The sequence below is a fragment of the Pezoporus wallicus genome, unplaced genomic scaffold (genome assembly GCF_028554395.1).
Source record: "Pezoporus wallicus isolate ANWC-B61680 ecotype Strahan unplaced genomic scaffold, APGP_CSIRO_Pwel_v1 contig_736, whole genome shotgun sequence".
Lineage (NCBI taxonomy): Eukaryota > Metazoa > Chordata > Aves > Psittaciformes > Psittacidae > Pezoporus > Pezoporus wallicus.
This window is the reverse complement of record NW_026639744.1, coordinates 2,264,571-2,281,098: the sequence shown is the minus strand read 5'-3', so window position 1 is coordinate 2,281,098 and position 16,528 is coordinate 2,264,571. Positions and strand designations below refer to the sequence as shown.

At 44.3% G+C, this 16,528-nt stretch overlaps 1 protein-coding gene and 1 long non-coding RNA gene across 2 annotated transcripts in view; one reads left to right on the top strand and one right to left on the bottom strand.

Moving 5' to 3' along the window:
- Nucleotides 1-16,528, bottom strand: part of KCNJ3 (potassium inwardly rectifying channel subfamily J member 3) — a 644,250-nt gene that overhangs the window by 72,707 nt on the left and 555,015 nt on the right. The window lies entirely within an intron of this gene.
- LOC130602643 (uncharacterized) lies at nt 9,484-11,173 on the top strand. Its single transcript, XR_008972953.1, has 2 exons — nt 9,484-9,588; nt 11,005-11,173. It is a non-coding gene; the product is annotated as an uncharacterized LOC130602643 (long non-coding RNA).

Below are 16,528 nucleotides of genomic sequence, written 5' to 3'. Positions count from 1 at the left end.
CATTATTGTCCTTCTGAAGAAAGATTTCAGGCGTCCCTCGCAGAGCAGGAAATTCACATCTGTCTTGAGCATCCTGGCCTGAGTGCCTCTCCAGCTGCAGAACCATGATGGGGGCAGGCCATGTGCAACAGAACCTCACTTTGCCCAGGGAAAGGGCAAAACCTGCTTTCCCCCCCATGGTCATTTCCCACACTGGTGGCATGGGTAGTGAGAACAGCAGGGGAGAGCTGAAGGGTGAACACTGACTAGCAGCAGCATTGCTGCCCAGTCCAGGCTGCAGAAGCCTGCTGGGTTTCGGTTCAGATGTGTCACAAGGACATTTCCATCCACAGCAGCATGCCAGCAAACATAACGTGGTGATGCTGAATACCAAAGCCTGGCTTGTCCCAGTGCTGTGGGCAGCACTGCATCATCCCTTGTGCCTAGTGGTCCTTAACCTTGCAATGGCCTGTTTGTAATGGATGAGGATCTGTCCCCACTTCCTGGCTGTCTGCAGGCAGCCCCTCCAGGACTGGGGGGTAGAAGGTGAGAAGGGAGATGACCCATACGGCTATGATGCAGCAGGCATTGCATCAAGGGAGAGGACCAGCCCTCCACCCACCCCTCCACCCAGAGCACCACTTTAGCAAGGGTTTGTGTTTATCAGCTGAATTGTCACACACATTTTACTTGCAAGGAAAATGAGAGGAATCCCACTTGCAATGTGATGGTTTGGGGCAGAGATAGTAATCCCCTCATACTACAAATGCTGTGTTCAGCATTAGACTGGGAGGAGACTCTTCCCATGACACCCAGTGGTGTTGCATAGGTTTATAACAGCTTTCCTGTCCGTTTCCTAAACATGCATGATAAAACCTGTTTCTGTTGGATTGTTTAAATTCAGGTGGGGTAACTGGGGGAGAAATCCTCACCTGCTTCCCATTTGCACAATTTCTAGCACAGGCCTGCCAAACGTTTGTGACTTCTGAGTGCTGCAGCTGAGCAGGGGAAAAGAAAAAGAAGGAAAGCAAAACAGCCAGAGAAAACAGGGAAAATCAAACTCATCAAAAATTCAGCCACATAACAGGTGGTTGGTACATGGCTCATTTCCTCATGGCTAGTGCAGCTCATTCCGGTGCAAAGGCAGCCTTGAAGTGCAGCGAGCTCAGTGTAGGAAGCTGCAGAAGGCACAGGCTTGTGCCCTTGTAGTGGGTTTGCTACTCCAGTTGATGTGCTTGCCAGCTCTCTCACTCCAGATTCCCTGGCCAAATAATGCAATGGCTTCTACAGCCTTCTGGGCCAGGGGAATCACTGGTACCCTGCTGTCCTGAGAAACATGGCATCAGGGACTCTGCCTGGACGTGGACTGTGCCAGAATGTCTGCCTGATAAGAGCCCAGCTGCTGCAGAAGACAAAGCATGTCCCTTCCACGCTGGTATCAAACATCTCCCCCAGTGACACAGAGTCCGCTGCCCCTGCCAGACACACTCTGCAGCCTTCCCAAGCCTGATTCTTAATTAGCATTCTCCTAGTTAGTAATGAGAGTAAGTTTATCCTAATAGATATCCTGATTGATTGAATAAATGCAGCTCATGCTACCAGGTGAATTGCATCACACACTTTGATTCTTATTTACTTCCAGACAGAAGTCTGAGCAAATTCTTTGCTCAGTTTGTAAAGTGCTTTGGGATATTTGGAGGAAACAGCACTCTGCCCATAGCTTACTATCATCAGTGTAAGTACATCTTTTCTGGTTATATACTTGCTGGTTTGGGGTGAAGCTTTGTAGCATGGTTCAGTTTATTAGCTCCTAGGATTTACTCTGCCAGCTTCTGCTATTGTAAAGAATGAGCCCTACTCTTCTGAATTTTCTGAAGTATATATTCTGAATTGTGGAGTCTCCTACGTTGGAGATATTCGAGGCCTGCCTGGACAAGTTCCTGTGTGATGTACTCTAGGTTACCCTGCTCTTGCAGGAGGGTTGGACTAGGTGATCTTTTGAGGTCCCTTTCAACACTTAGGATTCTGTGAATTTAAACATTTCTCCTAATGAGTTGTTCCTTAGCTGTGAATATATGGATGCACTGTTTTATCATGTCTGTGATTTTGCATTTTCCCCACTGTCTCTTCTGCCTGACATGATAATAAGCTATGTGTTAAGCCAGAAAAAAAGCAATTTTCTCCTGAGGTTAATTTCTTTGGATTGCCCACCTGAAGTGGGGAGTTGCATATAAATTCTGATTTGTACTGAAGTGGAGAAGATTGAGTTAGTTTTTTTGGCAAAGATGATGCAGTGCAAATCTTTATTGGCATACTGGGTATTTTGTTCTGACTTCCTAACAATTGCCTTTGGAAGAAAACCATATTAAAGCTGGTCTTTGGCTTCCTGGGTGCCAGGGCCTAAGTGCCCAGTGTGCCTATTCCAGCAAGGAGGAGCTCCTCTGTCTCTGTGGAAGATATGAGCTGTGTTGGTCATCTTCTACCATCGCTCTGGAGAGGTCCATGCAACTGCAGATGGATAAACTGGGGTGAACTACAGTGTGAGATGCACCCAGTGAATTGGGGCATCACTGCCAAACCTTGCACAGAACGGCAGTACAGTGCTGGAGAGCGCACAAACACTCCAGACAGGAGCAGTCACTCATTTGTCCATAAAACCATAGTATCACCTCCTTCTAAGACAAGCCTTCAGAGATACTGTCCTCTTCTGCTGACAGTGCTGTTGTGGTGTGGTCCCACATCATGTGATAAGGAGATGTGCCTTTTCCCACAGCACCCATCTCCCACCTGCTGGGATAGGGCTGGGGCCAAGCAAGCAGCCCTGCTGCCATCCTCACTGTCCTCACTCCTGCAGTGCTCACTGTCCGCATGTGATACATCTTATCAGGTTACTGAGCCTTGCAGAAAGATCGAGGGGTGGCAGTGGAGAGTTGGGGTTACCTCTCTGGTTTCAGCTTTAAAATGAATATGGATAAAAAATACCTGATTATCAGGTATTTATTGCTACCACTTACAAAAACTTAGCTAGGGCAGAGCGTGCAAGAATAAACTAATTTCAAAGATCACAGATTGTGTTCAACGTTTCAGGTGGCTGCTCTTGCTGTTGAACTGCAGCTGCTATCACATGGGCTTAAACACATGCTTTAAGTGCTGCAAAATCATGGCCCAGTTGTCAGTAGGAGGCTTGAACAGAAACACATGTGGTAAAACCATGCCCCATCAGGAGCATGTTTCACCATGGGAATGTTACCGTGACCTGAAGATGAACATCCCACCTGTACAAGCATCCTACTGCCCCAATAGAGGGGGCTGCTCCCAGGAACAGCGAGGAGTTATGCCACTCATTTTAGAAGAGTGAGATCTAGGGGAGCCTTCAACCTGTCGCGATGGCACTAAAGGTAGTGAAGTGCTTTGAGGTGGGTGTTCAAGGCTCTCTGGACCGGGGAGGTATAAGGAGAAGGCACATGCCTGAGGTGCAGATGGGAATTTCAGGTAGTGTATCCTTCACTGAAGTCAGGCAAGAAGATTTCTAGTTCATCCCATTGAAAAAAATAGATTAAAAATAATTTATTCAGCTAGGTAAGGGATAGAGGGTTGGGGAGGGAAAAGGAATCACACAGCAACAAAATATTCAGCTGGGGAAGGCACTGTACTTTGGTCATGTGAAGAAATGTTTCACAAGAGCTGGGACCTGTCAAAGAGCAGAGAGAAGCTGGCTTGCTTTCAGACAAAACAAACAGAGGAAAAACTGGCCATCTCCACTACCATGATGGAAATACCAATTCAAGGGTCCTGTGCTCTAAGCCTCCATACTTACTGTGGTACCATACCATTCAGGTACTTGGGGAACAGAGCAGCTGAGCCTAAGCTCTAGAAACATTCCATCCATTATTTCCCCGAGCAACACACCAAGCTGCACAGCCTCAGCTTTACTTAGTGTTTCCTACAGAGAAAAAAACTGGTTTTTTTTCTGTGTTGCGATTAATATGTAAAACTCCTAATTAGTGATGGGTCTCATAGCAGAATGCATAAGTAATTCTTTTGTATTTGATAACAGGGTGCATTTGAGGGGCTCTACGCCTAATTATTACACACCAATTTCCGTAAAGGGTGGACAGCCCTGCTTTCTTGAGAGTATCTGATAGAAGCACTGAACTACATGGAAAAAAACTTGGAACGGACAAGGGAAATAATTCAGATTGGTGATAATTCTTTACCTTTACCAAGGAAACAGAAATGGTAGTGACCAAGAAACATATTGCACTCCAATGTGTCCATTTGGTGGGGCTGGGAAAGAGACAGTCCTTCCTTCAGTAACACCCATGTATACAGGCAGAGTGTTTTGATGGAAGAACATCAATGCTGTAATAACTGTGATTATTAAAGTCTGATGAGAGAAGGAGACCTATAAGAGCATCTCCATGCTCCCTGAGCCCGAGAGCTGCACCATCTTCTTAAGCTGCAAAACCATCCAGTGCCCAGTTCAATTGCACAAATTTAATGCCCAATGCAATTGACAAAAAGGAAGAAAAAGAAGGCAGGAAGGAGATCATGTGTAGTGCAGATAGCATGTGACCCTCCTGGACCTCCTGGGTGAGAGTCTCAGGGTGCAATTGCTGGTCCTTGTAGATCCTGGAAGAGATTAGGTTTTTCAGGAGGGGGTTTGGAGAGAAAAAGTTTGTGTATTGGGGAGGGCCAGGCAGACTGGTGTAATCCTACTAGAAATGACTGTGAAGAACGTATGCTTTCATTTAATGCAAGACACTTTGTAGATTATAATTGGATAGCTAATTGGGAAAGGATGATAATTGTTTATGAGAGGGAGGGATTAAGTAATTATTCAAAGCTGGTTTAAAAGACTTATAAATACTCCTTGACAAAGGCCTGGGAGGAACCAAAACATTGGCTCAATCATTTCCTCACCTCTCCAGAATTAGTGTTTATGCCTGTGTGATAAATCAGTAGTAAGGTGCAGTGCACTGCTGAGTGTTCATGAGTGCTGTGGGGTGGAATGACAAGGGGATGCCACACACTATGGTACCTGTGCGCAGCCCGGCATTCCCATCCACTTCTCCCAGCTGTTGGGAACACAGTGGAAAAGCCTGGACACGGCAATTTGTGTGGGGATGTACAAAAGCATGCATGTGCATACACAAAACCGTGCACAAAAGCTTCTAAAAAGCAGTTCAAAACAGGGTTTAATCCAAAAGGCACTGCCAGCACACCTTTGGCAGCATGTGTGTCCTATGGAAATGCACGCATGAGCACACCAGCACCAGCCTTTCTACAATTATATTGGTTTCTTTTACTTTAAAGATCGAACATTGATATCAATTATTTAAAATTCTGGACTGTCAAAATGTATGTGAATAAACAAATCTGAGCAGGCAAACAACACTCACGTATACCAAATATTTCTTCTCTTCAGCATGCCTCTCCAGAAAAGCCTGAACGTGTATCTAAAATAATTAGATTTTGTTCAGTAATCAAACTCAATCAGATGGATTCTCTGTGAACTACTTTTATACCCACAATGAGGAATGTGTGTCGTTCTCTGTGCATTTGCATATTTTTCCATAAACCTAAAACCAATCAATTTTGAAGAGTTATGATAATATAAAGAATCTGAGGCAATTACGTGTCTTTTAAACAGGGATTCAAAATGCATTCCACTGACAGTATTCATGTAGTAAAACAGTCAAAACTTCCTTAACCCTTTTAGTGACATCTCCATCAGGGCACAGTGACTGATGCCTGAGATGTCACTGGTGGCAGGAGCTGATGGCTGGAGGCACAGGCAGAGGCTGTTAATTCCCCCTGGTCATTAACAGCCCTGGCACAGCCCGTGGCAGGTGCTATTCTGGCCCTGACCTGGCTCAAACGTGGAGCTCGCATTACACAGCGTGGAGCAGCACTGCCGGGGAACCCATCCCTGGGGCCAGTAAGTAAATTAACAGTGCCATATTTTCCTCAGTGATTATGCCAAATACCACATCAGCCACCAGGCTTGAATGCAGACTTCTTGGGGATTTCATTTTCATAAACAGGGAGGAATTATGCAAAGTGCTATAGGTAGGGCTTAGAAATGTTTTTTTTAACATCCATTTGGTGGAAATGACTTTTTAATGATTTTTCTCTGTGGTTATGCCTGGCCACAGCAGCCTTTTCCATGTTTATTAAGTAGTCCAGACTTTGCCTTTCGCATTGTTAATGCTTTGATCCAGAGAAGGCAGAGCATCTCTGGCAGCCTGAGCGTGGGGTTTCCAATGAGCATCCTAAGCTGTACATCCTTGTCTAACAAGCTTCACTTCAGAGTAGAGCTGGCCTCCAAACCTTGGCTAAGCATGCATAAAAAGTTAATTATTTTTGGTGTACTTGTGGCCCTCATTTACTTTTAGGAGCCAGGAACGCATGCCATTCTGCAGAGCCCATGCCCAAAGGATGGGGCAGCTCCAGAGCATTTTGCCATGCCTGAAATATTCAATTTTTTAAAATAAATTCCCTTTATAAAAGTCATAAGAAACTGAAATATTTTATCAGTGAAACTTTTTCATGACAATGCAGTGTTCCATGGAACCAAATCACCTGTGCCATTGCAGAGACATTTCACAACTCTTCATTTTGGGGTTTTGTTTTCAACAAGAAGGTATTGCATTGTGTTTAGAGAACTTCTCACTGAAAAAAAAAGAATTCTGAAAACAACTAAAAGGGTTTAGTTTTAACAAAATATGCAGGATCTGGGGCTGATGGCAGGACAAAATAAGCACAGTGAACAGAACACTGAAAAGACCGACCCACTGCCAGTCACTGTGGTGAAAGGATGGGGAACTGAGACCCATCCCATAGTAGTGAAGGCAAGAAGTCCTAAAATGGTTTCAAACATAACCCAAAGGCTACTGAAACCAACAGCACTTGAAAAACCTCCAAGGAGTACATTTTGGACTGCTTTAACTTCTAAGTTCCATCTTCCCATCAGTTACAGTATCACAGTATGCTAGAGATTGGAAGGGACCTCAAAAGATCATCTAGTCCAATCCCCCTGCCAGAGCAGGAACACCTAAATAAGGTTACACAGGAATGTGTCCAGGCGGGTTTTGAATGTCTCCAGGGAAGGAGACTCCACAACCTCCCTGGGCAGCCTGTTCCAGTGTTCCGTCACCCTCACTGAGAAGAAGTTTCTTCTCAAGTTTAAGTGGAACCTCTTGTGTTCCAGTTTGTACCCATTACCCCTTGTCCTATCATTGTTTGCCACTGAGTAGAGCCTGGCTCCATCCTTGTGACACTCCCCCTTTATATATTTATATACACTAATAAGGTCACCCCTCAGTCTCCTCTTCTCTAAACTATAGAGACCCAGCTCCCTCAGTCTTTCCTCATGTGGGAGATGCTCCACTCCCTTAATCATCTTCGTTGCCCAGTGCTGGACTCTCTCCAGCAGGTCCCTGTCCTTCTTGAACTGAAGTTCTTAAGACAAAACTGAACCCTTTCTCTTTCTTGGCAGGGACTGGTTCTTCATTCTTGTATTTTGTATTTTAATACATTTAATGTATTTTAATACATTTCAGCAGTCTCTATAGACAGCCTGTGGCAAAATCTATCGATGGGACATGCCATGGCTTTGGCTTAAACAAACTTTGAGGTTGATCTGAGTCTTTTATTGATAATAGGAAAAGTATTCTTATGTATTTCTTGAATGGTGGCAGATGGCACCTGAATTCAATGTTGACCCACACAGCTTTTTTCTTTTTTAACTAGCAAAACCCCTTTGACTTCAGAGTGCTCCTAATATTAGAAGTTTAAAATAAGGAGCATGCTTTTTACTGGTTACAGACTGCAGTGCAACTTTTACAAATAGTCTGTATTTTTAAAAGTATGACCCAACCAGTGTTCCTTCAAAGTGGTGGATTGGATTGGTGTCCATTAATAACTTTGGTATTATGTTCCTTTTTACAGTTTTTGAGGGGTTTGGCAGATGGTTGTGAAGGATGTATTTATACTGTGTGGGTCTTTGTAGTTTTTAGTTTATACTACAGACAACACTTCTGGGATTTATTTAAATGTACAAAGAAATTATTTAGTGAAAAGGAAGACCTTATGGGTTATTATTTGGAGAGGAAAACAAGCAAGAAACAAAAACAAAACTTTATGGGGATTTTTAAAAACCTGCTCAAATTTCATGTTTTTCCCTGTTAGTGACAACTGTGCCAGCAGTGGACAGAGCAGCTCTCTTGGGTATATAGAAGACCCAAACCACTGACTCTTGCTGGGCCAGAGGAAGAGAGTGTGTTCCTGCCTGTGCTTTTCCAAGCTCTATGCCTTTGCAATAGCAAACTCTTTATTAATTGTAAAGCATTAAAGAAGTATTTCAGTGCATAAATAAACAAACTCAGAGGATGCTGTTTTGGTTGTTTACATAGAGAAGACATTGAGTTCATCCTTTCATGAAGAGGGACATTCCTCCCAGGGACAGCATCACCAGCCTTTGCCGTCGAAGAACAGGAAGAAATGCAGAAAGCCCCATAATGAGGAGTTACTCTGCATTTTTAACTCAGTCTAAGGTTAACACCAACATTTATAAAGAAACTACAACAACCTTAGTGGCAAGAATTAAAATACAGCTGCCAATTCCCCATCTGTATCTGCGTACATAACATGCGTCAGCTGAAAGACTTGCACATATCCGAGGAACAGGCTCTTTCAGGAAAAAACAGGTGGAGAAAGAAGATATCTACAGTATGCCTGGCAGGGAGGAGCGCAAGTTTGCTCAGAATATATTGGAGACCCAGATTTGGAGGAGGTCACGCTTGTGAAAATATTACCACTGTAATATTGCCAAGGTCATGTCTGAAGGCAGGTTTGGACTGTGCAGGAGCCAGCCAAATCCAGCATGTTAAACATGTGCAGGAGAGCACACCTGGAGCACCATTCTTTTCCACTGCCTTCTCTTCATTTTCACCCTGGAGTTAAATGCTGTCAATGTGCACTTGCTACCCAGAAAGCCAACCGTATCCTAGGCTGCATCACCAGCAGTGTGACCAGAAGGTCACAGGAGTGCTCTCTCCCCCTCTACTCTGCTCTGGTGAGACCCCACTTCAGTGCTGTGTCCAGCCCTGGGGCCCCAATGTAGGAAGGACATGGACCTGTTGGAACAAGTCCAGAGGAGGCCACAGAGATGCTCTGAGGGCTGGAGCACCTCTCCTGTAGAGACAGGCTGAGAGAACTGGGCTCGTTCAGCCTGGAGAAGAGAAGGCTCCAGGGAAACCTTAGAGCAGCTTCCAGTGCCTAAAGGGGCTACAACAAAGCTGGAGAGGGGCTTTTTGCAAGGGCAGGGAGAGATAGGACAAGGGGGAATGGGTTTAAACTGACAGATGGTAGATTTAGATAAGATATTAGTAAGAAATTCTTTACTGTGAGGGGGGTGTGACACTGGCACAGGTTGCCTAGAGAAACTATTAAACAAATGCAATTTCATTAAAGTTTAATTTTGGCCTTAGCTTTTGGTCTGCATGTTGGTGGATCTAGCACTGCAGGCAAGAGAGCTATGGCTCACTCCCACCTTCTCTGTGAACTTCAAAGGGAGCAGAAGAGGAGGGATACGTCATTTGCAAGGTTGGTATCTGGAGAGCATAGGAAAACACAGGGCTGGAGACAGGAGGAGAAAACAGACACTAGTAAAAGTGTTTTCCAGATCATGTTATTGGGGATAAAGATTGCACTGGCAAAAGCTTTGTAAACAACCCAGAAAACAATATCCCAGTGATACTGCCTTTCCGAGCTGCAGTGATGCACTGATCCAGAACACAGGAGGAACAGGAATTAGCTATATTTTATCAGCACTGATTCTTTCAGGTGTAACCTGTGCTCCTATCTGGGTAGGAAGTAGGAGGCGGAGCTGAGGGAGAGGAGGGAAAGGGCAACCGCCACAATTGCTTGTGAGACCCAGGGACATGGCAACGTTCACTACACACCCTCAATTCATGTAAATTCATATTTATTTGCCTTGTCGTTCTTCTGAAAGGCAGAGAAATCCATTCTGCATTTCTGTCATTTGTTTTCCTACCAGAATATGTTTCATAAACATTTTCAGTGTCCTCTCCCTTTGCAAATGAGTAATGGGGGAAAGTAACTTTGGAAATGACATTGCAATGTAATCATCCATATTGTGTATTGTGGTTAAAATTGATTAAAATAATATTGAAACTCCCCCAAGGGATTATGCAATTATAAGTCAAGTCCCAAATGGAAAAGGTTTTTGAGAACTTGGCAGACGTCTTAATGAAAATGAAGCATTATAGTAATATATTAGCGCTATTTGTATATTATTGACAGCAAGATCACTAAACTGTATAAATTACTGTCCAGAAGAATGGCTGAATTGTTTTTCTTTCAGGAAATTTTTAATCAAATATAATTTCAGAAAAATAATTGTTTAATTTTGGCCTTAGCTTTTGATCTGCACATTGATGGATCAATTATTAAACTGAGTTTTAGCCACTCATTTGCTTTGAAAGTTGACAGTTTAAATATTTGATTTTACACCCATTTTGTTTTATTACAAAATAAATTCTGGCTAATGCCATAGACTATTACTTGCAGCTTTGCAATAAAAGCTAGTAGAAGGCTCCCAACTTTTGTTTGTTTGCCATAACAAAGCCACTCTCCTGGCACAGTTTTTCCTGAAGGCTATCGTGGAGCAAGAAGTGGGGATGCTAAGGAGGGCAGGTTGGCTCCCCTTAGGAAGGAAGGTAATTGCCTTCCACTTGGGGAGTTTTGAACCCTTTAAAGTCTGCCTCATTATGCATTGGCTTAAAAGGGCTTGGGAATTGTTGGTTGTTTTTCTTTTGCCCTGCACAAAGGGCCCTGTATAAATACCAGTAAATACAGTAAATTTATATCAGTAGATTTATTCCAATACAGGAATTTCTGTTTCAGTGATTAAGAAATAAACTGCTTGCCTGTAACCACACAATATTTTAATCTTTAATTTTAAAAATATGCTGTATTTTAATATCTTTTTTTAAACAGATACCAGTTTTTATGAAGCACTACATGAGTTGCTGATGGATAAATCACCCAAGCATGGTTAAAGAGACCCTAATCTCCAGATGGTACCAGATCCATTTAATTGTATCCTCTGACCTCATCTCACCTGAGCCTGCATTAAAATCATAATACAGTTCAAGTGTAAAAATGATATAGTGTTTATTCGTCCTGTTTATAGGGGGGCAAACACACAGTTAAATTCATATGTCGAAAATTAGTGTAGTCATTTGAAAAGGTTGAGTTAGATCAAACTGACTTTCATCATTTTATTTGCCCTTTTTTATTTAAATGGCTCTATTGCTATAGTTCGACATCTTTAAATGATGGAGGATGCTGAGAAAGAGGTGAAGCGGGTTTCTGGGCACGTTGAAGGCAGATTCTTGCATTAGCCATGGGGCCACATCCAGCCTCAGGGAAGGGGGATGGAGCACTTGGTCTCATTTTTAATTTGCACCATGCATAACAAGAGAAGTTCGTGTGCATTGCAAATCCACTGCAAATGTGTTAATATTTTCAAATGCCCAAAGCTTCCCTCTGTGGTCTCATTTTCACTACTCTAGCACATGGGCATGCCCCTTCCCACCTGCATGCCCCACAGAAGAAGTGCTTTGTCCTCCTGATAACTATTTCTTTGGGTGATCACTGGCCCCTGCCTCAGCCATTCATCTCACACCCTTGCTGATATCCCCTAAACCAGGTATTTTTGCAGCAGGTGGTCAAGCTTTGAGGACTTGTGATCTTGGGAGTAATTAACTATCCATGTTCACCCTGTAGTTACACACAAATGAGATTACGTGAAACATGTATTGACTTGTGCACTGACCTGGCAGCTTCTCTTGGTCACACAAGAGCAAAATACTTCACTGTGGTAGTGCTCTGCAAAGGGGACAAACCCACGCCTGAGCCCAAGGGGGAACAGAGGAGAGGCAGGAGAGGAACACAGACAAATAACCTAAATTATTACAAATGCATTGGCAGAGCCAGGTTAGCAGTTTTACTGTGGATATACTAGATTATGGAGAGAATTGAATAATTTATCCAGCAATTTTCACATAATCAATATTATTAAAAATGAAGACATGAAAAAAGAGGTTAGTTATAGTGGAGAATATATATAGGCCATGAATAAATGTATTAGGCAGTAAGAGTAGTGAATGTTTTAGCAGGTTTAGACTAGATTAAAAAAACCTGTATTTGATTTCAACTAAGTCCTAAAATATCTGCTGAGAAAAAAAACCACAGCTTATGATTGGCAAAGCCAGAATAGCTATGTGTGTGTAAGCCAGAGGCATTGCTTGAAGTGGGGAGGGTGCTCTTTGTCACCATACTTACACTGCCATGCGCAGCATGCCGGGAGTGTGCCCTATGGCCCTGTGTGCCAGCAGCACCGGCAGTGGTGTAGGGATAAGAGGGCCCCATCCACTTGTCTGCATAAGCCCCATGCCACCCTGCATGCATGCTGGGGCCATACGCTAACTTCCCAGGATCCTGGTGGCTGTCATGCTGAGCATGCAGGATGGACTGGGACAAGGAGCAAGACAAGGCAGCCCTGCCTGCCAGGTTTTAGTGCTGGCCGATGCCTCTCAGATGCAAACTTTGGGAATGCTGGGTGCATTGTATACAATGGGATGCACTCATCTGAACAGCTCCACTTTGCGACAAGAGCTCCTACAGAGTCCATACAGAATATCCATCTCTCCACCCACGCACCCCAGTAGAGCTGACTGGGCAGAGGCAAGGGCAGCACTGGTGCAAGTCCTGCCTGCCAGCGTGGATGGCAGCAGTGGCTGAGACCCTTAGTGTGGTGGGGACCAGGGGTACAGCCATGGTGGTGGAGCCCTCCGCTGCCAGCCTTGAGCGACGGTAGGGAGGGGATTTGGCCCAGTGCAGAGGTTATCTAAATGGCAGGAGAGGTCCACACTGCAGACACAGGAGTGTTTATTTTTGTTTCCTATTGAGTTCCTTTTTATCTCTTGTCCTTATGGTTATCTTTTCTCCCCCCTTCGCGTGCTTTGGCAGGGAAGCCGAATACTGATGAGGCATAAGCTGGTAAAGTCCCAAGCATTTCCAGGCAGTAGGTTTGGGAATGAGAGGTTAGTCTGACTAATTAGCCTGGAGGATTTTTGCTCCCCGGGCGTGCAGGTCGGGGTATTACAATAAAAGCCTCTCTGCATCCGGCAGCTTTTGTGCCACGGGCATGGGTGGCTGCAAGCAGCACTGGCTCCAGTTCGGCAGCCCACAGCCATGACAGCAGGCCCAGGGCCAGGATAGGTCCCACAAGCTGGGGTGCCTGTCTCCTCCAGAAACTGTAAATAATGACCACAGCAAGGCTTTGGAAGTCGCGTTATGTACATGCCTAAGGCATGGAGAGAGAGGAAAAACACCACAGGCATTTTTATGGTCCAATTTTTAGAATAATTTGTTTTAAGAAGAAAGAGAATAGATGTATGTCTGGGAGAGCTGGCTTGCAAGTGGTGACGTTCAGCTCCCACATGGTGCTGAATAGGGACTATTTCTGGGAATGGAGAACCATGGCAGGATGTTTTAGCTCATGGCTCTGTCAGCATGGATGGGACGGGCACTGTGGCAATGCTGTGGAGGAGCGAGACCATGGACAGGGTGCAAAGAGGACAGGAGGGGAAACCTGAGAAGCGAACAGCACCAAAGACATCTGCGCTGTGCTATATAGATGTGTGTGTGTATATATGTATATATATAAAAGTATACAAAACCACTATTTCCCTTTTTTTTTATTTTGATTGTAGAGGAACCAACCTGGCAGCTCTTTCAGTTAGTTGTGATTTACTAGCAGAATGGTCATGAAAAAAGCTGAAAATCTGATTTTGAAAGCTTTTTCTGTTTGCAGCCTCTTGCTTGCTCTGGTTTGGTTGTATTTCTTTAAAATAATTTAAACTACATATCCTTATGTTCCTAAAATACGGCCATAAGAAAAATTCTGAAGGCTAGCATCTTTCAGAAGAGTCCTGCACCCATTTAAATGTTATTCTGGTGTACTGAACTGAGCCTGACAGGTTTTGGCAGTGCTGAGTGAAGGAATGCTGTTGGTTTTGTGAGCTGCAGAGCCTCAACCCTGGCTCCAGCCCTCCCAGCCCTGGCAGTCTCTGAGGTTCTCCACCTGCAGGGCAGTTGGAGATAACGTGTAACTGAGGGACCTCACCAGAACTTGCCAGTGGATCCTTCCCTCATGACAATGGAGCAACCACCACCTAGAGAGATCTCCTCTTCCACAACCACATACTCACAAGACCACCTGGAAAAAGCGAAACATTTGCTGCAGCACTCTCTGTTCCCTTGGGGATGATGCTTTTGGTGACCGACAGCCCAGCCAGCACCGTGGCCCCTCAGCAACAGCTGAACAACGGCCCCAAGGGAGATGATTGACATCTCCTAGTGATTTACAAACTTCTGACCATCCATCCTCAGAAATAGAAATACCTGCTGTTCCCTGATCCCAATGGCTCAGTGAGTCCAGTTTTGAGGAGAGTTTCAATTTTATTTCCTTTTGGCCGGGACAGCAGCTCACAGATGAGAGCCTCCTCGTCAAATGCTATTGTAGAGGAGATATGCTGTTCCACTGCCTCCTACCACCTCCCAGCCAGACTCAGGGTCAATACAGACAAATGCCAGTGACCCTCTCTTTTGAACAAGAAAATGCTATTTGTAGACATTGTCATTTTCCTTTTCCTCTGCTGTTCATGTCAAATTAAGAGACGTCATGTGACTGTGATTACCCTAGTCTTCATTTCAAGCAAAAGACAGAAGTGTTTGGACCAGCTGGAGAGCACACTGGGGGCACAAAAGACCAAAATCTTCTTCCCACTGAGACAGAGGGTCTACTGACAGCTCCAAAAATGGTGGTAGCCTTGATTCCTGCCAGCAGAGCTGGCCAGTACCAGTTGTTATATATGGGTCCTGTCCCAGCTCCATCCCATGCCATCCCGCTGGGGTTCCATTACCCTGCCTGGCACTAGAGAAAAAGACACAGAAGAGAAGACCTGGGTTTCCCACAGGAGGACTGGTGCATTACCCTGACACAGGGCTGAGGTTTTGGCTTTCACTCACAGGTAAAGAGCAGGCTTATTTTTTAAATACTGAAATTTAGGATAGAGAAATAAAATCAGTGAGTGGTTACTGGTGACAAAAGCTCACATAGTAGCAGCATGTGCCCCTTACCATTCACAAAACATATGTTAATTGGAGGTAAATATCTATCCTTGCTGAGCCTTGCAAAGTCAGATCTGGCTTATAAATAGGAAAAAGTGGGTCAGATGCTATAAGTGGTTTGCAGAGTGTGTGAGAATCACCATGGACACTGGGAATGTCTAAATAGAGGGTGCTGGGGGAGATATGGCAACACTGGGACTCTCCCAGCCCTCAGGCACAGGGCATCCTGAGGCTTTGGCCAAGCCCTGGCATGGGCATCACTGAAGGGTGGCTGGGTTCCCACCATCAGGACAGACTCCAGTGGCTGTCACCACCCTCCAAAACCCCCAAAATACTTGCTGTATGGAGCTGGGTTGGCTGAAAAGATCCGGATTAGCTGAAAAGCACTCTAAATTGCCTGTATCCTACTGCTGGGTTTGTACCGCCCCGTGCTGCTACTCCAGCACCTCAGATAGGACGACTTTTTGGTCTAATGGTGCTCTTGTTCGGGGCTGCTTCTTCACATCTGGTCGCCAAAGAGTCACTCTGTCACCCTGCAGCCTGCTAATGAGATCCCCCATTTAATTAATACCATAAGAATTTTAATTCTGACTGAATCAATTTAACGTGATGTGATTTTGTCAGCTCTATTCCCCAAGTAAAAAGTGAGCCTGATGCTTATTACATACATCATTTCACGGGCTCTGCATTCCCTGCTGACTTAAACAAATTCTAATTAAGACTAATTAAAGCATCATTTATGAAAGCGCTTGTGATAGCTATGCAAACATTCTGGGTGGGTATGCTTTGCATAATAATTATCCTAGTTAATATTAAGGCTAGGTCCTTGGCAATTAGGTCTTTGAAACAGAGTTATTCTGAATTTAGTCCTTTTCACTGTTAGCAATTAATAACAAAAAAATAATGTGCTAAATTTATGTGGTGACTTCATTAACCGGATAAATTTAGAAGTAGTACTATTGTTTGCATTTTTAAGTGTAAAGATAATTTTTAAGCCAGGTAGCATTCATTAAGCCAGAGGAACAGGGTTTGAATAGTGGGTCTTGAGACGATGCTGCCACCCCGCAGTAAGGACAGGAGACTGTGTGTTATGCCCAGGCAGTTAAATTTGGGAATGCCCCATCCCTCCCTAGACATCCTTGCCTCTAAAGTCCGGCTACAAAGCAGGACCTGGCAGTTGTAAAACATTTTTAAACAAAAATTGAGTTCAGTTTGGTTCAGTCTGTTTTCCTGAGTAAGGTTTGAGAGATTTTCAGATTCCTGTAACATATGATGAAGTCTGGGAGCAGAGCACAGGAGAGCTGGAAAGAATGCTAACTCT